The sequence below is a fragment of the Schistocerca serialis genome, chromosome 3 (assembly GCF_023864345.2).
Source record: "Schistocerca serialis cubense isolate TAMUIC-IGC-003099 chromosome 3, iqSchSeri2.2, whole genome shotgun sequence".
Lineage (NCBI taxonomy): Eukaryota > Metazoa > Arthropoda > Insecta > Orthoptera > Acrididae > Schistocerca > Schistocerca serialis.
In genome coordinates, this window is record NC_064640.1 from 160,620,232 (window position 1) to 160,647,512 (window position 27,281).

A 27,281-nucleotide genomic window follows, 5' to 3' on the forward strand; every position below is an offset into this window, starting at 1 on the left:
GTCACTATCGATATTTCTGATGTTGGTTATCTTTTATTGTTTGTTGACTTTGCGGTTACTTGTTCTGTGTGTGGTATCTTCCTTGTTTCTCCTCTGTGAACCGAGGTATTAAATTCCCTTGCACATTGCTTCCTCCTTGCAGTTCTGCCTTGAGAATGGCAGGGTGTGCTCCTGCCGAAATATCGGCGGTGGTCGACGACGTCACCCAGCAGTAAACCCGTAAATTATTTGAACATTCAATTCGCCGGGAAAAGTTACGGTCTCACAGTGCTGAAACATGTTTGGGTACTTGAAAAACCGGTGTTTTGCATAAGTGGTGGACCTCACATCCTACAATTATATACATAATATGTGAGGCAGCAACTAAAATCATGAACAGACTGACGAATGTCATTGTAAACAACTTTCAGATATCATATAAATCTATTGTAACATATGATTTTGTGATTTTGGAGTTAGCACGTGGGGTTACAATGGAAACTTACGAAAGCCGTAATGACGGCGTGAGCTCACAGGGGAATACAGGACAGTATTAGTAGAAGCCCTTCTGTTACTGCTAGACATCTATTCCATAGTTACGGCGATTACTTTTGAAATAATAAATGGTTTACTTTTTTTTGTGCATCCATCGCGTTTTCATTTGACTGCCCCTTATATACGTGAGGGGCAACGGCCTTGCGACAGTGGATACACTGCTTGCCATGCGATCACCGCTGTCGGGCGCTGTCGGGCGTGGTTGGCACTTGGATGGGTGACCATCCAGGCCGCCATGCGCTGTTGCCATTTTTCGGGGTGCACTCAGCCTCGTGATGCCAATTGAGGAGCTACTCGGCCGAATAGTAGCGGCTTCGGTCAAGAATGCAATCATAACGACTGGGAGAGCGGTGTGCTGACCCCACGCCCCTCCTATCCGCATCCTCCACTGAGGATGACACGGCGGTCGGATGGTCCCGGTAGGTCACTCGTGGCCTGACGACACAGTGCTTTTTTTATACATATACGTGAGCCAATCTTTTGGGATGTTGCTGTGGAATCACTGCTGGAAGGTTGATGTATGTAAGGGAGCAGTAAATTGTTTAGAGAGTCCGGCAGGAAGTAGAGGACATCATTTGGTAACCTGCAACCCCTAAAGCGCTAACTGAGAAACATTTGACATTGGAATCCAGCTGACGTGGTTACTCTTTATATAAGTGTAGAAGACTGCATCATTTCCGAGCAAACGTTCCAGACAAATCCGACAAATGGCATAATGCACTTTCTGTATGGACATAATCCATGTCTGTCTTATGTCCAGACACAACACTCTGCAAGTGTGGCGAACTCGTAACACCAGAGTATCAACTATGGGAATGCAGGCAGAGCCAAATGACAGACAAAAGAAATATCTTCCATACATGCACTTCACTTGAAGAATCAAGGAATGAAGCGCTGTGGGGAGAATTATGTGATATAGCAAATAAATATTCATTAAGGCAGCTGGAGGTCTTCAAGGCCACGAGGCAGTGGAGAGGTGCTGCTCACGTAAGCGAGAGGGGAACCGGACAACAGACGCGAGGAGAGACTGCCGAACGCGGCTCCCTGCCAGCAGCTGCTAAAGGTAGGCGGCTGGAAATTACCGCCGTGCAGGAGCAAAATGCCAGACGCCATATTTGTATAACACATCTCTTCCTACTGTGCCAATTCCCTCTCCATATCGTCTGCACATATATTTAGTAGCAATGGAATAAGTCGATTCAAATCTAGAAAGCATGCACTTTTACAATTATTTTAATTTAATTTTGTGCTACTGATTTTTATTTATTTATTCTTAGTTTAACGTTGAATTAATGGCATATTACGTAAACAGATATGCTGTTGACATTTTGTTTTGTGTTTGCTGTAAAACATCTATCACATAATGCTAAAGGCAAACTGGAAACACACTGCCTGACAACACACGGTTGGACGTCGATGAGTAGTAAGGCTATGGTGACTTTGGGGCCATTTGTTTAAGTTGTATGTTCTGACCCACTTTGTTCACATCACATGACCTAGATCACAGGCCTTTCAACGGCGTCATCAGGCTGCACCGCTTTTCTGCTGACATAATAAGTGTGAGGTCACAAGCCAGGCACCATTTCTTAATGATGTTATCACGAAATGATACTGTGACATTTGAAAAATTCACGTATAGAGATGTCACACGTACACTAAAACCACGGCCAGTTTATCAGCGCACATTTTCAACATCAGACAAGATAAATCTTTATTATGAATAAAACATTAACATGCACGTTCCATTCTGCTCACTGATGTCCTATCTGGAAAATTTCGAAAGTGACAATTAGGTCTACGCCACTACTTTTCCAGCAACTTCACATTTAACTCAGTAGTCAGTGGTTCGTATTTGTCAAAACATTTTCGATCGGAGTGCAGGAAGTGATGGACAGTCGCTGTGCTCAATATTATCCACGTCATTTCTGGTAACAAGTTCTCTTCACTTTCTCCAAGTCCTTCACGAAGACTCGTGACTCTGGAATAAGTGAGCGTACATCATTAAGCGCCATCTCCAAAGGATGACTTGAGCCCGTACTGTGATGGTGGTGATGCTCCATTAACTATTTTCCAGAAGCTATGTCCAGCTCAAAGTAGGACGTTTTCCACTGTTCCAATATACAATGAAACCACCAGAAGCAACCATACTACTTCGAGCTCCATCCAACATCCGAAATGCAAGTTCATTCGTTGCAAATCGATTGTTTGCAGCGCGGGATCATTGACAATCAGAAAGGACGTTGCACATCCTTCTAACGGAAAAAAGAAAAAAAAGGAACGTAGCAATGACCAAGCTCAAACTACAAAAGAAGCGTCTGTTTTCTTGAATTATGACAAGTAATTGATAAGCAAAATACAGATTTTATTAATAGCAGGAGTGCATATTAGACTTAACATTTTTTGTAATTCGATGACGCATTCAAGTGGACAGCAGCAGCAACACCAATGACTTACTTCTACTAGTAGTCGTCTTGTATTTCTACATGCACTGATCAGCCAGAAGATGATGACCATCTACCTAACAGCCGGTATGTCCACCTTTGGCACGGGTAACAGCGGCGACGCGTCGTGGCATGGAAGCAATGAGACCTAGGTAAGTCGCTGGTGGGATTTGACACCAACACACAAGTCACCTAAGCCCCGTAAATTACGGGGAGGAGATGTTGAAATCAGACACCACGTTCAATTACATCACGGGTTCAGATCTGGCGAGTTGGGGGCCAACACGTCAATAGGAACTCGCCACTATGTTCCTCGAACCACTCAGTCACATTCGTGGGCTTGTCACGTGGCGCATTATCGTGTTGAAAAATGCCACTGCCGTCGGAAAACATGATCGTCATCAAGGGGTGTACGTGGTCTGCAAACAGTGTACGATACTCCTTGGATATCATGGTGGCTTGAACGAGCTCAATTGCACCCATGGATGCCCACGTGAATGTTTCCCCGAGCATAATGTAGTCGCCGCCAACTTGTCCCGCAGTACAGGTGTCAAGGAGCTGTTCCCTTGAAAGACGACGGATTCGCGCTCTCCCACCGGCATGATGAAAAAGGTATCGGGATTCATCAGACGATGCAACTCTCTGCCACTTCGCCAACGTCCAGTGCTGATGTTCATGTGTCCCTTTCAGTCGTAGTTGCCGACATCGTAGTGTTAACATGGTCGTCGGCTGCGGAGGCCTATCGTTAGGAGTGTTCGCTACCCTATGTGTTCAGACTCAATTGTACTCTGCCCAGCATTTAAGTCTGATGTCAGTTCCGCCACAGTTCGCTGCCTGTCCTGTTTTACCAGTCTACCCAGCCTACGACGTCCGACATCTATAACGAGGTGTGGACGTTGTAACGGGACACCCTCCTCTAGCATTACTTTACCTCAACAGTAGTTGTCGATACCAGTATTATTTATCGAACTTTGGACGGGTCAGTATTATCTCAGCTGTTTTTTTTTTAACTTTCATATTATTTTGTACACAATATGTTACATTTCAAGCTAAAATTTATGAAAAGGAATTACTTTATTTTCGATGTTACTATTGATAAGTAACAACTTATTACTTTTTTAGAAACATTTGAAATTACGAATTATTTGGCACACTTAAAATTTCTATTATTAATTACGCAATCTAGCACTGTTTGCTACGTTTATTTCTGGATTCATTTATCAAATAATATTCGAAATTAATAGAAATTCATTTGTCAAGAAAAACAGTAAACTCTTCGGAATATGGTTATTACCGCAGAGTGAAGTAGAAGTAAGCATGCCTCTGATGTTCAAATGGCTCTAAGCACTATGGGACTTAACATCTGAGGTCATCAGTCCCCTATACTTAGAACTACTTAAACCTAACTAATCTAAGGACATCACACACATCCATGCCTGAGGCAGGATTCGAACCTGCGACCGTAGCAGCAGCACGGTTCCGGACTGAAGCGCTTAGAGCCGCTCAACCACAGCGGCCGGCTGCCTCTGATGAGATCAGACGTATTTCTATATTTTGGGCAAACAACGTAATTTCGGCTTTGTTAATGTGAAAATTCAAAATGTGACAAAATATATTAACGTTAAAACAAAAATTCTGCAACAACACTTTTCAAATTTATTTAGATCAATTCAACCATGAGGACCTAAAATGTGAGAATTTCAGCTTCAAGAATCAGACCCCTAGACAGAAGAACTGGAGCCAACTCTACACGGAAATCTAAGTAAAATATAAAGTTTATAGTAATCTTCGTTCCTCTCAAATTGTTCATAGAATACTTTGCTTGTTGTGGAAAATAGCTGCAACTAATGTGAGCGTGGGGTTGTTCTGCTATTCTGTTATTCTGCGCAACGGATTAATCTGAGATGTACCCTTTACCCTGTGGCTCCTGCAAGATGCAATTTCCACCCCCACACTACTACAGAAGTCAGACAGACGCTCCTAACGTTCTAAAGAGAAATGCCTGAAAAACTTTCAGCAATAAATATCTTCTGGAGTCGTCCGCTGTAAGGAAATGACACAAAAATTCACAAATTTTCTTACATAACTAGTGGGATACTTGGGTACTGGAGTAGTGCTAGTTAGTGTAAGAAAAACATGAAACTAACGAAAATTATTATTTATTTTGCAAAAATTCTGAGAAATCATAGTGGCACTTTTAGTTATGAATTGAACAAGTTATATCCTGGTTCTTTTTGGAATGTGAAGTTACCTCTCAAGGATAGGATTCGCTAATGAAATTTCTATACAAAGTTTAATTGTTATTGACTTGGCAGAATGGCTGAAAGCCGCGCCTTCTCAACTTGAATAATTATCCTTTAGAATGTTGCTAGGTATGGTCGAGGCTGTCGCGTGTGAAATGCAGTGAAGTGTACTGTTGTGGAGGAAATATGGGGCTCACAAGAGCTGTAGCGCACAATACAGTAAGCTGCGATGACTGCTGTCTGCGCCGCTCGCTGCAGACAAATAAGATAACTCTCGTTCTATCTGGATTGACCCTCGCCAAGCAAACTCTCCCTACACCTTGATGAAGACAAGGAATCCTATTCACCCCTAGTCTAACTATTGGCATGGTACACCGGTCAGATAACCAGTCCATCGCGATGCCACTCAAAAATTCGCTTGCAGGCGTTTAACTATAACTCTGTCCGTCCACACCGCACAATAAGTGTGTCGGCCAACACAGTGAACAACGCTTAATCGCAAGGACTCAATATGGAGTCGCACTTCGATTCGCTCTCGACAGAGGTGTTCTCCCAGTGAAGTACTCAGGTGAGACTTGTTCCTCGCTCCAAGAGCGACACGGAACGGCGCCTCTCCACGCCAGACGTGAAAGGGTATATCTTTCGGGCTCTTCCATTACTCCTTTAGCTCAAGGCGTCAGAAATATCGTCTGCCAATCAGCATTGCTCTTCTAAAACGGGAGAATGACGTTTCGTTTAAGGCGACTAATCCAGAAATCCGTAGCATTGGCGTTTGCTGTCTCCGTGTGAAAATCTCTGAAACTGCGTGCTATGTTTAAAGAATGCGTAGGCTGGCCGCTCCCACACAATGTAGCGGAATTTGCTTTTAAGCTCAACGCAGGGTCGTTCCCCCTTTAACTCGGGCACCCGCTGTCAGCTCCACGAGCGGTCACCTCGGCGTTTGGCATTGACTTGTCCTCTGAAGAGACCAGCCTCCCGGTGTGTGGTCTACCTCTCTCGAACTAAAAGCTCCTGTGACCGTCTTGTCTGGAATGTATGTGTGTACGCCAGCCTCGAGTATTTCAACCACAGTGCGCTTACTTGTTATTTGCATATCGTTTACATGAATTCATACCACATTGACTTTATGTTATCGAGTTTAGGTTCGAATGAAGCGTCTTGATGTGCGGTATATGATTGTGAGGGCGGAATATGTAAGCAATGAAGGTCAGGAGACCACGACGTCTTACACTAAAAAGGAGGGTCAGATTACACCACCCAACCCCACGACATCTGGAAGTGGTTTCACCTTGGTTTCGCCACGCGTAGAAGACATCAAAGCGCTCCTCGAACACCCCATAAGTCGTGCAGTTTCCGAATTGGTCGTGCCGAGCCTCCGGGCCATTACAACTTCTCCTCGGTCAAACTCAGATGGATAGCGCGCCTTCCTCATTCTCCACATGGACAGCACGCTCTCTGATACTACATGCCCCGTGCGTGTGTCTGACTTACAAGGGGAGGCCGCCAATTGTGAAATTCAGATTCGATTCATACTGCGCATAAGAAAAGCTCATGGCCAGAGGTGTAATGTGGCAAAGCACCAAGATGCACTTCTCAGCCGTTGTCGAGAAAATCGACAGTTAAAAGAAACCGTTGCCGTGAAATACTCTCTACGATTAATAATTTTCTACAGCGTCGTGGCGCAGCGGTAAGCGCTCGAATTCGTAATCCGAAGGTCGCCGGGTCCAATCTCGCGCCATGCAATTTCTTTTTATTATTAGTTTTTTGTAATTCATATATATATATATATATATATATATATATATATATATATATATATATATATATAACTATTAATGAATTGCTTACGCATGTTGGTGAAGGCGGATCGCTCTCCAATTGTACCGCCTCCATTTTTCCGTTTTTTTAACAGGGTGTACCAAAGCTCTCCCGTCCGCACTGATTTTCGACGATGTTATAAGTTGCGCTAGGCACCGCATCTACCTTCTTTCGAAGTTAGCAGGCAACTACGCTGTTATGTGGCGGCTCGTTTCGGCCCATTCAACATCTGTCCTTCAAGTGTAACGAGCGAGTAACGGAGCTTATATTTCATACATGCCGCAGCAAATTTGTGTTCGTGGGGTCTCTATTCTAATTCGAACGTTTGACTTACGCTACACGTATTCGTTTCGGAGTACCGTTTCTACGTCTTCCGTTAACTATACGTGGTTAACATTATGAAGACAATTAATAACATTTGTGAAATAGAACTTTGTTTGCGGAAAACATAATGATGTTCGAAGTCGCCAGTTTTTGCACGACAAACGACTTTCAACAACTTATTATATGCATAATTGTTGCAACTGATTGCCGGAAATTATATATATATATATATATATATATATATATATATATATTTGAATTACAAAAAACAAATACAAAGAAAAAGGGTTGCATGGCGCGAGATTCGATCCGGCGACCTTCGGATTACGAACCCGAGCGCTTACCGCTGCGCCACGATGCTGTAGAAAATAATTAATCGTAGAGAGTATTTCACGGCAACGGTTTCTTTTAACTGTCGATTTTCTCGACAACGGCTGAGAAGTGCATCTTGGTGCTTTGCCACATTACACCTCTGGCCATGAGCTATTCTTATGCGCAGTATGAATCGAATCTGAATTTCACAATGGGCGGCCTCCCCTTGTTAGAGTCATTCCTCGCTAGGTGACGGTGCTATTTCCTGGACGGGTTTATACCGGCAGTAGATCGATGGTCGTAATGTTCTTGCTGATCAGTGTATTTTCCTGCTCTGTCAACAACTGCTGACAAGTTCCGACAAGGATATGTTCTTATTCAACGAGTCAATACTTTCGCAATCTCCAAGAATGTTATACAGGGTGAGTCAGAAGGAAAGATACATGCTTTTAGGAGTGATAGCATTAGTGAGTCTGAGCTTCCTTGGACATATGCCTATTCCAAATGGTTTCCGAGATAGAGAACATTTAATATCGCTTTTGTACGTTTTTCTTGAATAATTCGGAAACCGCACACCCCAGCGAAAAGCTGATGCAGTACAAAATTAAACTACATTAAATTTCCTACAGAAAGATCCTATCCGTTCTTCTTCTAGGACTAACAGTTTGCGCGAAGAGAGCACAAAAATATTTAAAATCTGCTGCGGCTTAGGTATTTTTTGTAGGCCAATTTGAGTAGTTTCCCTACTCGACAGATCTCAATTGCCGTGCATCAAATTGTTCGTCTCAGCTTCCTCCTCACTACTGTGATACGTTGTAAATAATGACAATGTCTGAATAACACAGAAAATAAATAACAATACACATTAAATGTGCTCTATCTTGGAAATCATTCGGAATAGGGCATGTGTCCATATGAAGTATTTTGTTCAGAATCAGTAATGTTATCGCCCCTCAAAGCATTTACCTTTCCTCCTGACGTACCCTGTATATCATCGACTAGTTGGAGCTTGCAGAACGTTTTGTCAGCGCGTTCAGGCTTGCTGCTGCCTAATTGATATGTGTGTCATATTACACCAAGCTCAGAGTCAAATACAGTTTCGAAAAAAAGTAGAGACATCAAGCACTATTTCTTCACATTGAACTACATTGAAGGGCCAAAGAAACTGGTGTACCTGCCTAATATCTTGTAGGGACCCCACGGGCACGCAGAAGCGCCTCAACACGACGTGGCATGGACTCAACTATTGTCTGAAGTAGTGTTGGAGGGAATTGACACCATGAATCCTGCAGGGCTGTCCATAAATACCTAAGAGTACTAGGGGATGGAGATCTCTTCTGAACACCACGTTGAAAGGCATCAGTAATGTTCATGTCTGGGGAGTTTGATGGCCAGCAGAAGTGTTCAAATTCAGAAGAGTGTTCCTGGAGCCACTCTGTAGCAATTCTGGATGTGTGGGCTGCAGCATTATCGTGCTGGAATTGTCCAAATCCGTCGGAATGCACAATAGACATGAATGAATGCAGGTGATCAGACAGAATGCTTACACACATGTCACCTGTCAGACGTATCAGGGGTCCCATATCACTCCAACTGCACACGCCCCACACCATTACAGAGCCTTCACCACCTCGAAGAGTCCCCTGCTGACATACACTGTCCGTGGATTCATGAGGTTGTCTCCATACCCGTACACGTCAACCTGCTTGATACAATTTGAAACGAGACTCGTCCGACAACGCAACATGTTTCGAGTCATCAAGAGTCCAATGTCGGTGTTTGCGGGTGCAGGCAGGGCGTATAGCTTTGTGTCGAGCAGCAATAAAGGGTACACGAGTGGGCCTTCGGCTCCGAAAGCCCATACCGATGATGTTTCGTTGAATGGTTCGCACGCTGACACTTGTTGATGGCCCAGCATTGTAATCTGCACAAATTTGCGGAAGAGCTGCACTTCTGTCACGTTGAACGATTGTCTTCAGTCGTCGTTGGTCCCATTCTTGCAGGATCTTTTTCAGGCCGCAGTGATGTCGGAGACTTGATGCTTTACCGGATTCCTGATATTCACGGTACACTCGTGAAATGGTCGTATGGGAAAATCCCCACTTCATCGTTACCTCGGAGATGCTGTGTCCCATCGCTCGTGCGCCGACTGTGACACAACATTCCAACTCACTTAAATCTCGATAACCTGCCATTGTAGCAGCAGCAACCGATCCAACAACTGCGCCAGACACTTTTTGTCTTACACAGGCGTTGCCGACCGTAGCGCCGTATTCTGCCTTTTACATATCTCTGCATTTGAATATGTGTGTCTATTGCAGTTTCTTTGGCGCTTCGGTATACATCCATAGCTTGATAAATAATGAAGCAAAGAGTTCAGATACTTCTGCACGTGACTGCTTATTAGAGGCAAGGCGCAGCGACGGCGACTCGGAAAGGATATCACGCAGGGCGCCAGTGCTACTAGCAGCGTCAGCTCTGCGTCTGCCAGCTTTCTGGTTTAAAAGGCATCAAACGCACTGGTCTAGTGCAGTCGTCCGCGAGTATTGTAAACTGTTTCCCTGAGAGCACATTACTGAGTCTGCAAATCCCTGTCGCATCGTGTCGAAATTCAAACAATATCTACTGCATTTGTGCCTTGAAATTAATATAACATCAGCTGCGGGACACATCGATTTCCTCTCTTTTGCCGGCCAGTGTGGCCGAGCGGTTCTAGGCGCTTCAGTCCGGAACCGCGCGGCCACTACGGTCGCAGGTTCGAATCCTGCTTCGGGCATGGATGTTTGTGATGTCCTTAGGTTAGTTAGGTTTAAGTAGTTCTAAGTTCTAGGGGACTGATGACCTCAGCTGTTAAGTCCAATAGTGCTCAGAGCCATTTGAACCTCTCTTTTGCAACAAATTTTCCGTGTTATCACGTACTATAGCTTCAGAAGACAGCCTCTAAGACGGGTAAACTACAACGCACGTGAGAACCAATAGCCTTACAAAGAGGCATAAGGCCCCTCAAATACTTAGAAACACAGATTCTCACACTTCCTTGAAAAAATATGTTGAAGAATTTTTTTAATCTGTAGCACTGAGCCCACAATGCGTCTGCTTGAAGCGCCAACAGCGAATAATTTTTTCTCAGATTACGAATATTTCGGAGTTTAATTTACTACGGAAAAGAACAGGCAAAATTATCGCTGAATGGAATTTTCAGTCCTGTGTTAATGCGTAAGTTTTCGATTCAACAGCGTTAAGTACAGACACTATGCGTGTGTTTTGAATGAAAAAAAGCTGTCTTGCAGGCATTAGATACGAGGAAGCAATTTTGAGGTAAAGATGATCTGTGGAAACACATAATAGCAGCAGCCCAGAGAGCGTTATATCGAATTTTCAAACTTAACTGACCTCTCTGAATTTAGTGGTCCAGAGGCTATTCATCATGGACGCCGAGACATCAACGTGAGCTCACTATAAAGCTCCTCAAACCACTGTAGCACGGTTCTGGCTCCGAGGCACGGACAATTGTACTGTTGAAAGATGACAACGCCGTCGGGGAAGACATCAAGCATGAAGGGATGCAGCTGATTCGCAGCAGTCAGCATATCTTCGATTACTACCACAGCTCCTACGCAAGCGCAGGAGAATATCTCCCGTAGCATAATACTGCTCCCACCAGCCTGCGTCCGTGGCGCTCTGCACGTTCCGAGCTGCCGCTCACCTCTATGACGGCGTTTGTGGAAACGACCATCGATATAGTCTAGCAAAAATGTGATTCACCCGAAGGGCCGACACTTTTCCATTGATCGGTGGTCGAATCCCGATGATCTGTGCACACTGCAGTCGTAATTGACGATGTCGTTGGGTCAACATATGAACACACAGGGCTGGTCTGCTGCGAAGCTCCATATTGAACCGATAAACGGTGTGTTCCGAAACACCTGTGCGTGCTTCAGCTTTGTGCTCTTGCGGCAGAGATTTTTTTTTTTTTAATAGAGGTGGTGCCCCTCCACGCCCACACCGGCATGATGGCCAACACAAAAGGTCTACTGCCATCTCTGCATAAGGGTTAGTATTCACTAAAGTGAGGTGTCGCAGGATGTGGGTACTGCGATGTTAGCGTACGTCTGGTTAGGATTAACCATTAATACGGGCTCATCTGGAGATAGATTGGTCGAAATCTGACGAAGGGTAGCGGTTTGAAGGGCAGAGGAAAAAAAGTGCCAAAGCAAGAGCCAAGGGAAAAAAGCCTCTGCGAAAGTTAGGTCGGGTGGTAAGAGCAGTAGCGGTTGTCTTGCTGCCTGCAATAGGTTGTGCAAGGATAGGCTTTGTTAGTAGTGGGTATCATGCACGATACCTTGACGTTGTGCGTTTGTGCTGCTCGGCGGCTGGCGCTGGGTGCTGGTACAGAGTCCTTGTTCAGCGTCAGCAACCTGCAACAGTTAGGTTTATTATCGATCTTGTGTCCGATAGGTCATATACCGGAAGCACAGTGTGAGGGAATGTTGGCAGATTGTTTGTGCGTCTGTGGGCGAGCTCGTCGGTGTCCCTGATGTGGCCTGTTGGTCGGCTCTAATAGCAGCTGGTAGTTGCCAGTTAGTGTTGCTGATATGCAGGGGCTTACCGACGTTTGTCGCTGTTTGTGTATGTTAGTTTACCATAGGTGGCTATGCCCTAGCTAGCAGTGTCTTTGGCCGCTTGTGCTTCCACCTGTGGTTGTGATCGTAGTTTCCCAGAGTGAGGATGAAAGGATTGTTCGAGTGTCTCGAGTTCCTGTATAGTCGTGTGGCGTGTTTTTTGAATACTTCCTTGAGGGTAGAGATGCCACAGATCACCATATATCCTACTTTAAAGAGCAGAAAAGCCTCCGAACCCCACGTTCTGTGAAGAGTCGTGAACGTCCAACCATTTAGCGCCTAGTGGTAGTTTTACTGTCCTTTACCTCTTTCCGTAGATGATCACGACAGAAGCACTTGAAGATCCGATCAGCTTCGCCGTTTTCGGGATACCTGTTCACAGGCTCTGCTAATAATAGTCTGCCCTTTGTCGAAGTCGCTTATCTCAATGTATTTCCCCATTTGTAGCCCATATCTTCGCTAGGTTGATCCTCCGTCCGTGACTGCTGCGCTTGCATACTTTTCTTACGGCGTCATGTGACTGCAACGCCACCAGGCGCCATCCAATGTCGCGGTGAGCAGTGGTCATAACGTTTTGGCTTATTAGTGTATATACAGGGCCATTCCGCGATGATGTCACAAATTTTCAAGGATGATGGAGACGGATAAATGTATCAATTTGAGGTAAGGTTCCCTGTTTCGAAAACGAACGAGTCGAAAGTTACAGGCGGAATTCATTCTGATACCTCTAACAGTGGAATACATGTATCGGTACTGTTGTTGCTAAGAACGCAAGGTACACAACTTCCAGAGGTGGTAGTATGGACCAAGGCAAGAAAAAATGTCCCGGAAACATGGGCTCTAAAATGCATACATGAGGAGCTATGAGCACTTCTTCATCTTCGCTACTGTGAAACACATCTCCTCTACTGAACACGTGTTCATAGCTCTTAAGCTATACATTTTAGAGCCCATGTTTACTAGATAAGCGATAAGAAGTGCAATAGTATCGAAGGTAATTGACGGAGATCCGAAATGTGAAATAACTTGGGTGAAGGTCACGGTTAAAGCAGGCTCAGACATGGTAATTGGATGTCTCTATAGGCCCCCTGGCTCAGCAGCTGTTGTGGCTGAGCACCTGAAGGATAATTTGGAAAGTATTCCGAGTAGATTTCCCCACCATGTTACAGTTCTGGGTGGAGATTTTAATTTGCCGGATATAGACTGGGAGACTCAACGGGTGGCAGGCACAAAGAATCCAGTGAAATTTTTTTAAGTGCTTTATCTGAAAACTACCTTGAACAGTTAAACAGAGAACTGACTCGTGGCGATAACATATTTAGACCTTCTGGTGACAAACAGACCCGAACTATTTGAAACAGTTAACGCAGAACAGGGAATCAGCGATCATAAAGCGGTTACTGCATCGATGATTTCAGCCGTAAAAAGAAATATTTAAAAAAGGTAGGAAGATTATTCTGTTTAGCAAAAGCGACAAAAAGCAGGTTTCAGAGTACCTGACGGCTCAACACAAAAGTTTTGTTTTAAGTACAGATAGTGTTGAGGATCAGTGGACAAAGTTCAAAACCATCGTACAATATGCGTTAGATGAATATGTGCCAAGCAAGATCGTAAGAGATGGAAAAGAGCCACCGTGGTACAACAACCGCGTTAGAAAACTGCTGCGGAAGCAAAGGGAACTTCACAGCAAACATAAACATAACCAACGCCTTGCACACAATCAAAAATTACGCGAAGTGAAATGTAATATGAGGAGGGCCATGCGAGAGGCGTTCAATGAATTCGAAAGTAAAGTTCTATGTACTGACTCGGCAGAAAATCCTAAGAAATTTTGGTCTTATGTCAAAGCGGTAGGTGGATCAAAACAAAATGTCCAGACACTCTGTGACCAAAATGGTACTGAAACAGAGGATGACAGACTAAAGGCCGAAATACTAAATGTCTTTTTCCAAAGCTGTTTCACAGAGGAAGACTGCACTGTAGTTCCTTCTCTAGATTGTCGCACAGATGACAAAATGGTAGATATCGAAATAGACGACAGACGGACAGAGAAACAATTAAAATCGCTCAAAAGAGGAAAGGCCGCTGGACCTGATGGGATACCTGTTCGATTTTACACAGAGTAGGCGAAGCAACTTGCCCCCCTTCTTGCAGCGGTGTACCGTAGGTCTCTAGAAGAGCGCAGCGTTCCAAAGGATTGGAAAAGGGCACAGGTCATCCCCGTTTTCAAGAAGGGACGTCGAACAGATGTGTAGAACTATAGACCTATATCTCTAATGTCGATCAGTTGCAGAATTTTGGGACACGTATTATGTTCGAGTATAATGACTTTCCTGGAAACTAGAAATCTACTCTGTATGAATCAGCATGGGTTTCGAAAAAGACGATAGTGTGAAACCCAGCTCGCACTATTCGTCCACGAAACTCAGAGGGCCATAGACACTGGTTCTCAGGTAGATGCTGTGTTTCTTGACTTCCGCAAGGCGTTCGATACAGTTCCCCACAGTCGTTTAATGAACAAAGTGAGAGCACATGGACTATCAGACCAATTGTGTGATTGGATTGAAGACTTCCTAGATAACAGAACGCAGCATGTCATTCTCAATGGAGAGAAGTCTTCCGAAGTAAGAGTGATTTCAGGTGTGCCGCAGGGGAGTGTCGTAGGACCGTTGCTATTCACAATATACATAAATGACCTTGTGGATGACATCGGAAGTTCACTGAGGCTTTTTGCGGATGATGCTGTGGTATATCGAGAGGTTTTAACGATGGAAAATTGTACTGAAATGCAGGAGGATCTGCAGCGAATTGACGCATGGTGCAGGGAATGGCAATTGAATCTCAATGTGGACAAGTGTAATGTGCTGCGAATACATAGAAAGAAAGATCCCATATCATTTAGCTACAATATAGCAGGTCAGCAACTGGAACCAGTTAATTCCATAAATTATCTGGGAGTACACATTAGGAGTGATTTAAAATGGAATGATCATATAATGTTGATCGTCGGTAAAGCAGATGCGAGACTGAGATTCATTGGAAGAATCCTAAGGAAATGCAATCCGAAAACAAAGGAAGTAGATTACAGTACGCTTGTTCGTCCACTGCTTGAATACTGCACAGCAGTGTGGGATCCGTACCATATAGGGTTGACAGAAGAGAAAGAGAAGATCCAACGGAGAGCAGCGCGCTGCGTTACAGGATCATTTAGTCACCGCGAAAGCGTTATGGAGATGATAGATAAACTCCAGTGGAAGACTCTGCAGGAGAGACGCTCAGTAGCTCGGTACGGGCTTTTGTTGAAGTTTCGAGAACATACCTTCACCGAGGAGTCACGCAGTATATTGCTCCCTCCTACGTATATCTCGCGAAGAGCCCACACAGAGGCATACCGACAATCCTTTCCACGAGCAGTACGAGACTGGAATAGAAGGGAGAACCGATAGAGGTACTCAAGGTACCCTCCGCCACACACCGTCAGGTGGCTTGCGGAGTATGGATGTATATGTAGACTTTTTTTCTCATTTTGTTGCGCACTACCACCTCTGAAAGTTGCCTACCCTACAATTTTAGCAACAACAGTATCGGTACATGTATTCCACTGTCAGAGGTATCAGTACGGTTTTCGCTTATAAACTTCGTTTCGTTCGTTTCCGGTACAGGGACTCTAATCTCAAATTTATACATTTTTCCTTCCCTGTCATCCTTGAAAGTCTATAACATCATCTGAATCATCCTATATATACAAACATTTACAGGCGCCGGCACCTATAACTTCGACCTTTTGTAACGTTGTCGGATGAAGTTTCCGGTCATGGGTTCCTATGTAAAATTTTATCTACTAAGTCCTCGCTACAACCTCTAGAAGTGTGTAACATGAATTATGGAACATTCTGTATGAAACTCGTGTAACAATGCTACTTCAATGTTGATGGACGCACAGTACAATACAAATGTGTGTGAATTTCTAAGGGACCAAACTGCTAAGATCATCGGCCCCTAGACCTACACACTACTTAAACTAAATTACGCTAAAGACAGCACACACACCCATGCCCGAAGGAGGAACGAACCTCCGGCGGGAGGGGCCGCGCAATACACTCGCTCGATATATATTCCTAGTGGACACTACGCGCACTACAGTATGCATTGGATCTTGGGATCAGATGGTGAGAGATCACACTCGATTTGAAAGCAGAACTGAAAGCATATTCAGAATTATAGCACCAATATTACAATTTAAACGTTACAGAAGGTGAGAGCTTGGCAAATCCGTCTGTGTGTGTGTGTGTGTGTGTGTGTGTGTGTGTGTGTGTGTGCGTGTGTGAGCGAGCTACGAGCTTGCACGTATGCACATGCGTGCATTTAAATTTACTGCTACTCCTATCTTCAACTTTTAAATTTCCTGCCAATTTTAAAATTTCCTGCCTTCATTGCTCGATGACATTATCAAAAAAGGGGTGTGGCTTTTGGCGCCATCAAAATGTCAATGTCTTAGTTCACAGATATAAACAAAGTGAACCAGAATCTAGGTCACGGCCACTGACCTAGGCCACTTACGGAAGCAAAGGGAACCAGAATTTATGCCTAGATTGTTGATCTAGGTCACAAAAAGAGCCAAAATCGTGATAGCCATACTACTTCGATACAAGTTCATACACATACACATACGCATACACATACATACTGTAAGTGGATATGTAACTTGCAATTCTCAGTGAAGGTAGAACAGCCACCAGAGTGCATTAGTGCTGTTACGAGACCTGGACATGGGCAGCGTCACATGTTCAGACTAACATGCTGTCTGTGAAATTCCGCTGTGAGGGTCGGAATAATGTTGAGGCAGCATGGCGCAAGACACGAGACTGTCACCGTGGCGAGTGAGGTTACCACATGCTGCACTCTGATGCTGCACTGCCTATGTGCCTAGAGAGGTAGTCCAGTCATTACAAGTTGGGGAAATCTGCCATAACACATGCTGCCTGGACTCAGCTGTATCTGTCATCGACTGCTGCCTACACGCAGAGCCTCTCCATGCCAGCTGTCAATGTGATGTGGGTCACCCAGCCTCATCTACAATTAAGACACTCCACTAGCTCCTGGTCTACAGGCCCCTTTTAGACCTGAATCTTTCAGTCCCTGAATGGGTGGCATCCAAAACTCATCCAGACTGTTAATCAAGAAGCTCCTGGGTGTCTCCAAGAGTCCCTGGGTTTGCAGCTCATGCTTGGGCCCATCTCACACCTGACCTTCTGCTGTGATTGTTGGCTGTCCAGCGTGTACGCACTTTGCTGCCAGAGGATAACCAAAACAGCCATGCACTGCAAGGCCACTGATGTAGCAGCTGTTCCGAGGCTGCCTCTCTGCCCATCGTACTTCTGCCACCCGCTGGCAAACACCCTGTCTTGTGTTCTGCTGAGACGAGTTCTGTCACCTGTTGGTATCAAAACATTTCTCAGTCTACGACCGCCGAGGACTGGCACGTCGCATCCATCGCCCTGTTCACCTTCCTAATTCGCCACGCTGATACTGTAAGGCCACGGAGGCGCCATGTACTCGTGTGAGGCAGTATTTATCATCACCTGACAGAGTTTGAAAGGTACCTCACTGTGGTTCTTCATTTGACTGGGTAGTCGAATCGTGCAACATCGAGATTTGTTGAACATTTGGATGTGACATTGGCCCAACACTGGATTACATTGGAATTTGTATCATATCGTCATCAAGGTTTTGACCGACCACGTCTTACTGTGCAGCAACCTTATTGTGCACCAAGTATATCATAACCCCTTTGCATCTGCTCCTGCCATCCAAGAACAAGCAATGAAATCCATGCAACATTCTGTGTTATATCGCACATGCCGAATACTGGCAGCAGTTGGAAAAGGGAATTACCATCCCATGTGAAGACTGTTATTAACACCAAAACACAAATAGGTGAAATTTAAGTGGTGCCAGGGAGAAAAAGCGGGGGCTGTCAATGAATCACAACTCTGAACTTCCTCAGATGACAATCATCAGCGAACATGGCGGAGACAGGAAGGAGGTCACAATTTTCCAATGTTTTGGAGACAGTTTTACTCCTAGCGTCTGGGTGTGAGAAGCCATTAGGTATGACTTCAGATCGCAGCTGGCAGTGAGTGAGGTAAGTCTACCAACACAACAATACATCGAGGACATCCTGCGTCCTCATGTGTTTCCTCTCACGCAACAGAATCGTGATGTCACTTTCCAACACGAAAATGCTCATCCACTAGTGGTAGGGATCTCTATGAATTGTCTTCGTGATGTTGTGGTGCTCCCATGACCAGCAAGGTTCACAGATCTGTCCCAGCTCGAAATTCAACTCAGACCCAGTGCCAGTATCCAGGATACTGAAGCAGTCCAGGTGTGTGAGACTACTTGCCTGTGGGGCTGCATCACGGTGGTCTGTGAAGATCACAGCACGAGGCCGTGATAGCTCAGGCAGACATAAAAAAACCTATAACATTTTATTAACACTCATTTGCCTAGACTAATAGTGTCGCGGTGAAAGTAACTACAACGCCCCCTCGAGCACATGGAGAGGTCGCATGTGGAGGTGGTGAGCTGACAGCTATCGCACTTTGACATAAGTTCCCCAAAATGTTGACTCTAGTGGCGTATGCAGCTGCGTGGGGCCACGTTACTGAGACACGGTGCCTGCAGATGGAGTCAATGGTGCTGGAGTTAGTTGCAGGAGGTAACAGTCTCTGATGGTGGACTTCGCCCCAGCAAGTGATGGCACGCATCTCCTCGGCGCCTGCACGGACACGGAAATATGCGTTGCTTTACCCCCGGGTCCCGAGCCAGGGCAGGACCTGGCAGCTGCTGGTAGTGGGCCAGCTGGCAGACTAGTTCCAAGTCAGAGGAGGAGGACTTGCCACTAGCAGATGGTGCGGCGGTGGAAGCCCGAACCTATAGCACCTGCGTGCTGTCCCATGGCACCTGGCCGTCTGGAGTGGCCCTCCCGTCACTTTTGACGCTGCTGGGTTGCCCTCCGTGCTCAAATGAATGATTATTTATACTTCCGCCAGGCCTACTTGCTGTGCTGACGCTCGCTTCATGCCACGCTCGGTACAATAAATCTGTGTCCTGGAAGTGTGGAAACGGGTTTCTCGCTCTGCAAGAGTCCCGTTTTATCACTACGATTGCTTTGCTGTGGTGCCTGGCCTAATCTGCCTCGTGCTGTCTAAAAAGTCCGAGATGGTGAAATAGGCATGCTCCCGACTGCCCTCCACTGCTGTAGCTGAACTGCTAGTTTCTGCTCCAACGGCCGAAAAATCGTGGTGGCGATACAATATAAAGGACCAGTTACAACAGCAGTGAGCCAACTTGCCTCTGGAGAGGATACAATGGCTTTGTGATACCCTTCCTAGCCGAATAATTGCACACATCCATGACAGTGTCATATTGATAGTTAGGCCCATAATGCCAAGTTTTTTCAAATTTGATTCTATCTGGTAATCACCGAAATAACATCACTTACCATATCAACCCGTGAAGTTTCATTTCGTTTCCTCCTCCCTTTCTGGGTGTTTCACTTTTTTTTTCAGGCAGCATCAGCACTATGTTATTTATGTTACGGAGTTAGGCAACTTTACACTTTTATTCGTGATTTCATTTTTAGCTACTAACTCCTTCTCTTTGTTATTAATGTAAAACATACGTAATTAATTTATAATTTATTTTTTAAGTAAGATTGCTGTATAGCTTTACTAGCTGAGTGCTTGGCATTGTTGTGGTATGTATTTATTCCATTCTTCTATTAATCCATCTTGTTGTTCCCCTCTCTCCATCCATGTCCTCCTGCACCCCCTCTCTGTCCATCTCCCCCACTTCCCCTCCCCCAATCCTCTTCCCTACCCTCCACTCTTTCACTATTTATCTGTTTCTTTTTGCCCCTCTCTTTGTGCAGCTCCACCCCTCTCTCTGTCTATCTCCTCCTGCCCCTCTTCTCTGTCCACATGCTCCTCCCTCTATCTGCCTTCCCCTTCTGTCCCTCTTCTCCTCCCCCCCCCCCTCTAATTTCATTTCCTCTTCTGCTTCTCTTCGTCAACTTTCTTCTCCCCTCTCCCTGTCCATCTCCTCCTGCTTCCTTTCTCTAGCTATCTCCTTCCCTTCCATCTCTTTATTTCCTCCTCTTCTCTCTCTCTGTCCATTTTCACCTCCTTCTCCTCTGTTCATCTCCTCCTCCCACTCTCCGTTCCTGTCTCTTCCTCACGCAGTCTCTGACCATCTCCTCCTCTTGTTTCTCTGTCCATCTCGTCCTGTCTCTCCTCTCTATGTCCATTTTCCCCTTCCGCTCTCTTTGTCCATAAGCCTCTTCCTATCTGCGCCCATTTCTTCCTTCCACCTCTCTGTCTGTCCATCTCCTCCTCTCCACGTTATTACACTCACACCATTAGGAGGCTGGCAATTCTTACCCCCACAGCATTTCTTTCCACATCGTAACTAACACGTGTACCAAATTTGGTTAAAATCGTTCCAGGGATTTAGGATGAGCTTTTTACTCATGGCTCTGTCGCCATACACACATTTCAAATATATTTCACATATATCTACCACATTTTATACGTACTTGACACATATTTCATCTGTATCTCTGGCGAACTTCGACCTGCAGCTTCATTTTCACGCAGCTCAATGTTTATGAGGTCGTATCTTCTGAACTATGTGTCATACGACGATATAATTTTTCAGGTACATCAACTGGTATATGTGACTACTGTCTGCGAAATGTGTTGTGAATAGAATTACTAGTAAAGAAGTAATACACTACTGGCCATTAAAACTGCTTCACCAAGAAGAAATGCAGATGATAAACGGGTATTCATTGGACAAATATATTACACTAGAACTGACATGTGATTACATTTTCACGCAATTTGGATCCATAGATTCTGAAAAATCAGTACCCAGAACAACCACCTCTGGCCGTAATAACAGCCTTGATACGCCTGGGCATTGAGTCAATCAAAGCTTGGATGGCCTGTACAGGTACAGCTGCCCATGCAGCTTCATCACGATACCACAGTTTAACAAGAGTAGTGACTGGCGTATTGTGACGAGCCAGTTGCTCGGCCACCATTGACCAGACGTTTTCAATTGGTGAGAGATCTGGAGAATGTGCTGACCAGGGCAGCAGCCGAACATTTTCTGTATCCAGAGAGGCCCGTACAGGACATGCGGTCGTGCATTATACTGCTGAAATGTAGGGTTTCGCAGGGATCGAACGAAGGGTAGAGCCACGGGTGGTAACACATCTGAAATTTAACTACCACTGTTCAAAGTGCCGTCAATGCGAACAAGAGGTGATCGAGACATGTAACCATTGGCACCCCATACCATCACGCCGGGTGACACGCCAGTACGGTGATGACGAATACACGCTTCCAATGTGCGTTCACCGTGATGTCGCCAAACACGGATGCGACCATCATGATGCTGTAAACAGAACCTGGATTCATCCGAAAAATTTACGTTTTGCCATTCGTGCACCCAGGTTCGTCGTTGAGTACACCATCGCAGGCGCTCCTGTCAATGATGCAGCGTCAAGGGTAACCGCAGCCATGGTCTCCGAGCTGATAGTCCATGCTGCTGCAAACGTCGTCGAACTGTTCGTGCAGATGGTTGTTGTCTTGTAAACGTCCTCATCTGTAAACGTCATCATCCGAGCTGATAGTCCATGCTGCTGCAAACGTCGTCGAACTGTTCGTGCAGATGGTTGTTGTCTTGTAAACGTCCTCATCTGTTGACTCAGGGATCGAGACTTGGCTGCACGATCCGTTACAGCCATGCGGATAGGATGCCTGTCATCTCGACTGCTAGTGATACGAGGCCGTTGGGATCCAGCACGGCGTTCCGTATTACCCTCCTGAATCCACCGATTCCATATTCTGCTAACAGCCATTGGATCTCGACCAACGCGAGCAGCAATGTCGCTATACGATAAACCGCAATCGCGATAGTCTACAATCCGACCTTTATCAAAGTCGGAAACGTGATGGTACTCATTTCTCCTCCTTACACGAGGCATCAGAACAACGTTTCACCAGGCAACGCCGGTCAACTGCTGTTTGCGTATGAGAAATCGGTTGGAAACTTTCCTCATGTCAGCACGTTGTAGGTGTCTCCACCGGCGCCAACGATGTGTGAATGCTCTGAGAAGCTAATCATTTGCATATCACAGCATCTTCTTCCTGTCGGTTAAATTTCGCGTCTGTAGCACGTCATCTTCCTGGTGTAGCAATTTTAATAGCCAGTAGTGTAAATTAAAAATTCATACATCATGCCACAGTTTTTCACGCATCTCAATATATGTCATTATATCCCCTGAGCTATGTGTCGTACAGCGATATACGTTTGTAGGTACATTCACCTACATCTACATCTACATCTACATCTACATTTATAGCCGGCCAGAGTGGCCGAGCGGTTAAAGGCGATACAGTCTGGAACCGCACGACCGCTACGGTCGCAGGTTCGAATCCTGCCTCGGGCATGGATGTGTGTGATGTCCTTAGGTTAGTTAGGTTTAAGTAGTTCTAAGTTCTAGGGGACTTATGACCACAGCAGTTGAGTCCCATAGTGCTCAGAGCCATCTACATTTATACTCCCCAAGCCACCCAACGGTGTGTGGCGGAGGGCACTTTGCGTGCCACTGTCATTACCTCCCTTTCCTGTTCCAGTCGCGTATGGTTCGCGGGAAGAACGACTGTCTGAAAGCCTCCGTGCGCGCTCTAATCTCTCTAATTTTACATTCGTGATCTCCTCGGGAGGTATAAGTAGGGGGAAGCAATATATTCGATACCTCATCCAGAAACGCACCCTCTCGAAACCTGGCGAGCAATCTACACCGCGATGCAGAGCGCCTCTCTTGCAGAGTCTGCCACTTGAGTTTATTAAACATCTCCGTAACGCTATCACGGTTACCAAATAACCCTGTGACGAAACGCGCCGCTCTTCTTTGGATCTTCTCTATCTCCTCCGTCAAACCGATCTGGTACGGATCCCACACTGATGAGCAATACTCAAGTATAGGTCGAACGAGTGTTTTGTAAGCCACCTCCTTTGTTGATGGACTACATTTTCTAAGCACTCTCCCAATGAATCTCAACCTGGTAACCGCCTTACCAACAATTAATTTTATATGATCATTCCACTTCAAATCGTTCCGCACGCATACTCCCAGATATTTTACAGAAGTAACTGCTACCAGTGTTTGTTCCGCTATCATATAATCATACAATAAAGGATCCTTCTTTCTATGTATTCGCAATACATTACATTTGTCTATGTTAAGGGTCAGTTGCCACTCCCTGCACCAAGTGCCTATCCGCTGCAGATCTTCCTGCATTTCGCTACAATTTTCTAATGCTGCAACTTCTCTGTATACTACAGCATCATCTGCGAAAAGCCGCATGGAACTTCCGACACTATCTACTAGGTCATTTACTCGTATATATATTGTGAAAAGCAATGGTCCCATAACACTCCCCTGCGGCACGCCAGAGGTTACTTTAACGTCTGTAGACGTCCCTCCGTTGATAACAACATGCTGTGTTCTGTTTGCTAAAAACTCTTCCATCCAGCCACACAGCTGGTCTGATATTCCGTAGGCTCTTACTTTGTTTATCAGGCGACAGTGCGGAACTGTATCGAACGCCTTCCGGAAGTCAAGAAAAATAGCATGTACCTGGGAGCCTGTATCTAATATTTTCTGGGTCTCATGAACAAATAAAGCGAGTTGGGTCTCACACGATCGCTGTTTCCGGAATCCATGTTGATTCCTACATAGTAGATTCTGGGTTTCCAAAAACGACATGATACTCGAGCAAAAAACATGTTCTAAAATTCTACAACAGATCGACGTCAGAGATATAGGTCTATAGTTTTGCGCATCTGCTCGACGACCCTTCTTGAAGACTGGGACTACCTGTGCTCTTTTCCAATCATTTGGAACCCTCCGTTCCTCTAGAGACTTGCGGTACACGGCTGTTAGAAGGGGGGCAAGTTCTTTCGCGTACTCTGTGTAGAATCGAATTGGTATCCCGTCAGGTCCAGTGGACTTTCCTCCATTGAGTGATTCCAGTTGCTTTTCTATTCCTTGGACACTTATTTCGATGTCAGCCATTTTTTCGTTTGTGCGAGGATTTAGAGAGGGAACTGCAGTGCGGTCTTCCTCTGTGAAACAGCTTTGGAAAAAGGTGTTTAGTATTTCAGCTTTACGCGTGTCATCCTCTGTTTCAATGCCATCATCATCCCGGAGTGTCTGGATATGCTGTTTCGAGCCACTTACTGATTTAACGTAAGACCAGAATTTCCTAGGATTTTCTGTCAAGTCGGTACATAGAATTTTACTTTCGAATTCACTGAACGCTTCTCGCATAGCCCTCCTTACGCTAACTTTGACATCGTTTAGCTTCTGTTTGTCTGAGAGGTTTTGGCTGCGTTTAAACTTGGAGTGAAGCTCTCTTTGCTTTCGCAGTAGTTTCCTAACTTTGTTGTTGTACCACGGTGGGTTTTTCCCGTCCCTCACAGTTTTACTCGGCACGTACCTGTTTAAAACGCATTTTACGATTGCCTTGAACTTTTTCCATAAACACTCAACATTGTCAGTGTCGGAACAGAAATTTTCGTTTTGATCTGTTAGGTAGTCTGAAATCTGCCTTCTATTACTCTTGCTAAACAGATAAACCTTCCTCCCTTTTTTTATATTCCTATTAACTTCCATATTCAGGGATGCTGGAACGGCCTTATGATCACTGATGCCCTGTTCTGCACATACAGAGTCGAAAAGTTCGGGTTTGTTTGTTATCAGTAGGTCCAAGATGTTATCTCCACGAGTCGGTTCTCTGTTTAATTGCTCGAGGTAATTTTCGGATAGTGCCCTCAGTATAATGTCACTCGATGCTCTGTCCCTAGCACCCGTCCTAAACACCTGAGTGTCCCAGTCTATATCTGGTAAATTGAAATCTCCACCTAAGACTATAACATGCTGAGAAAATTTATGTGAAATGTATTCCAAATTTTCTCTCAGTTGTTCTGCCACTAATGCTGCTGAGTCGGGAGGTCGGTAAAAGGAGCCAATTATTAACCTAGCTCGGTTGTTGAGTGTAACCTCCACCCATAATAATTCACAGGAACTATCCACTTCTACTTCACTACAGGATAAACTACTACTAACAGCGACGAACACTCCACCACCGGTTGCATGCAATCTATCCTTTCTAAACACCGTCTGTACCTTTGTAAAAATTTCGGCAGAATTTATCTCTGGCTTAAGCCAGCTTTCTGTACCTATAACGATTTCAGCTTCGGTGCTTTCTATCAGCGCTTGAAGTTCTGGTACTTTACCAACGCAGCTTCGGCAGTTGACAATTACAATACCGATTGCTGCTTGGTCCCCGCATGTCCTGACTTTGCCCCGCACCCGTTGAGGCTGTTGCCCTTTCTGTACTTGCCCAAGGCCATCTAACCTAAAAAACCGCCCAGCCCACGCCACACAACCCCTGCTACCCGTGTAGCCGCTTGTTGCGTGTAGTGGACTCCTGACCTATCCAGCGGAACCCGAAACCCCACCACCCTATATGTAAATACCATATGCGAAATGTGTTGTGAACAGAGTTATTAGCAAAGAAGTAATAAATTTAAATGTAATGCATATTGCGGAAGGTTTTCACCCATCTTATTTTACGAAATCGTAACTCCTGAACTATGGGTCGCACAGTGATATAATCTTGCTACTATAGCTAGGGATATATGTGAATCCTGTCTGCAAAATTTGGCGCGAATACAGTTAGCAGTAAGGAAATATTGAATTAAAATGTCATGTTTCATGCAGGGAAAAGCCGGTATGCAATAAACTTTTTCCTTTCATCATTTCGTCGGGGTTTTCAGCCACAAAAAGTACCTTTAAAGATTTGAAATTATGTGTAAAGCTTGTTGCAAGTCACACAGAGCTCTTATTCTCAGATACTGGAAGACCCCCACTTCCACCCCTTTGATAGGTAGATGATTCTTATCTCCACAGCAATTCTTTCTAGACAGTAAATGATACGTACGCCAAGTAAGGTTGAAATGGATCCGGTGGTTTAGGAGGAGATGTGGAACATACATATATACATATGTATATATACTCAATTTTTATAATATGTATGAATATTGCATTAAATGGAAATTTAACGTTTATAAAGTAGTACAGATTTTAATCTCTAAAGGTGATAATATCCAGCCCTGAAGCCGCTAGATGGCGGGCAGGTTACAAGCAAACAGCAGTAACTAAATAAAAAATCAATTCGACATCTACGACGTGTCGAGTCAGCAATCCCAAATATTTGATAAGCACTTCTGTCCGACTGTATTTTCTGTTAAATACTGTAGAAATACTCTCGTGGTAGTGGTGCTACAGCTGATGACATGTGAGTTCGAGAAATCCATATCAGTGTCCGTGATGGTCATTTCACGTTGTTGTTACTTTGGTCACCAATCCTAAGCCTGGTTTGCTGTAGCTCTACGATCCTGTCGCTTGCAGCTGTCTTTTTCATTTCAAGCATATCTGCAGCATCCCACAACGTCGATAATCTGCCTTGTGTGCTCATATCTTGGTCTGGCCCCGCGATTATTTTCTTCTACCATCCTCTCAACTACTATATTTAGCAACGACTCACATCGTAATGTGTAACCGACCATTCTGTCTCTTCGTTTCGTTGTGTTCTTCATCAATTATTTTTTCATGTTCACCCGTCGGGGGGCCTCGTCGTTCGTAACTCAATCAATTCAGCTGAGCTCCAAAAGTCTCCTCCAACATCAGATTTCAAAAACTTTCAATCATTTCATTTACGTATTCCCTATTGTCCATGTTTTTCGATACATAGATTGTTGTGAATATTTGTCTAGTTTCGAGGTGCATATTTTTGGGTGTTGGTATCTGTTCCTATTTACGTAATAGCCTTTCGCCTTGTACA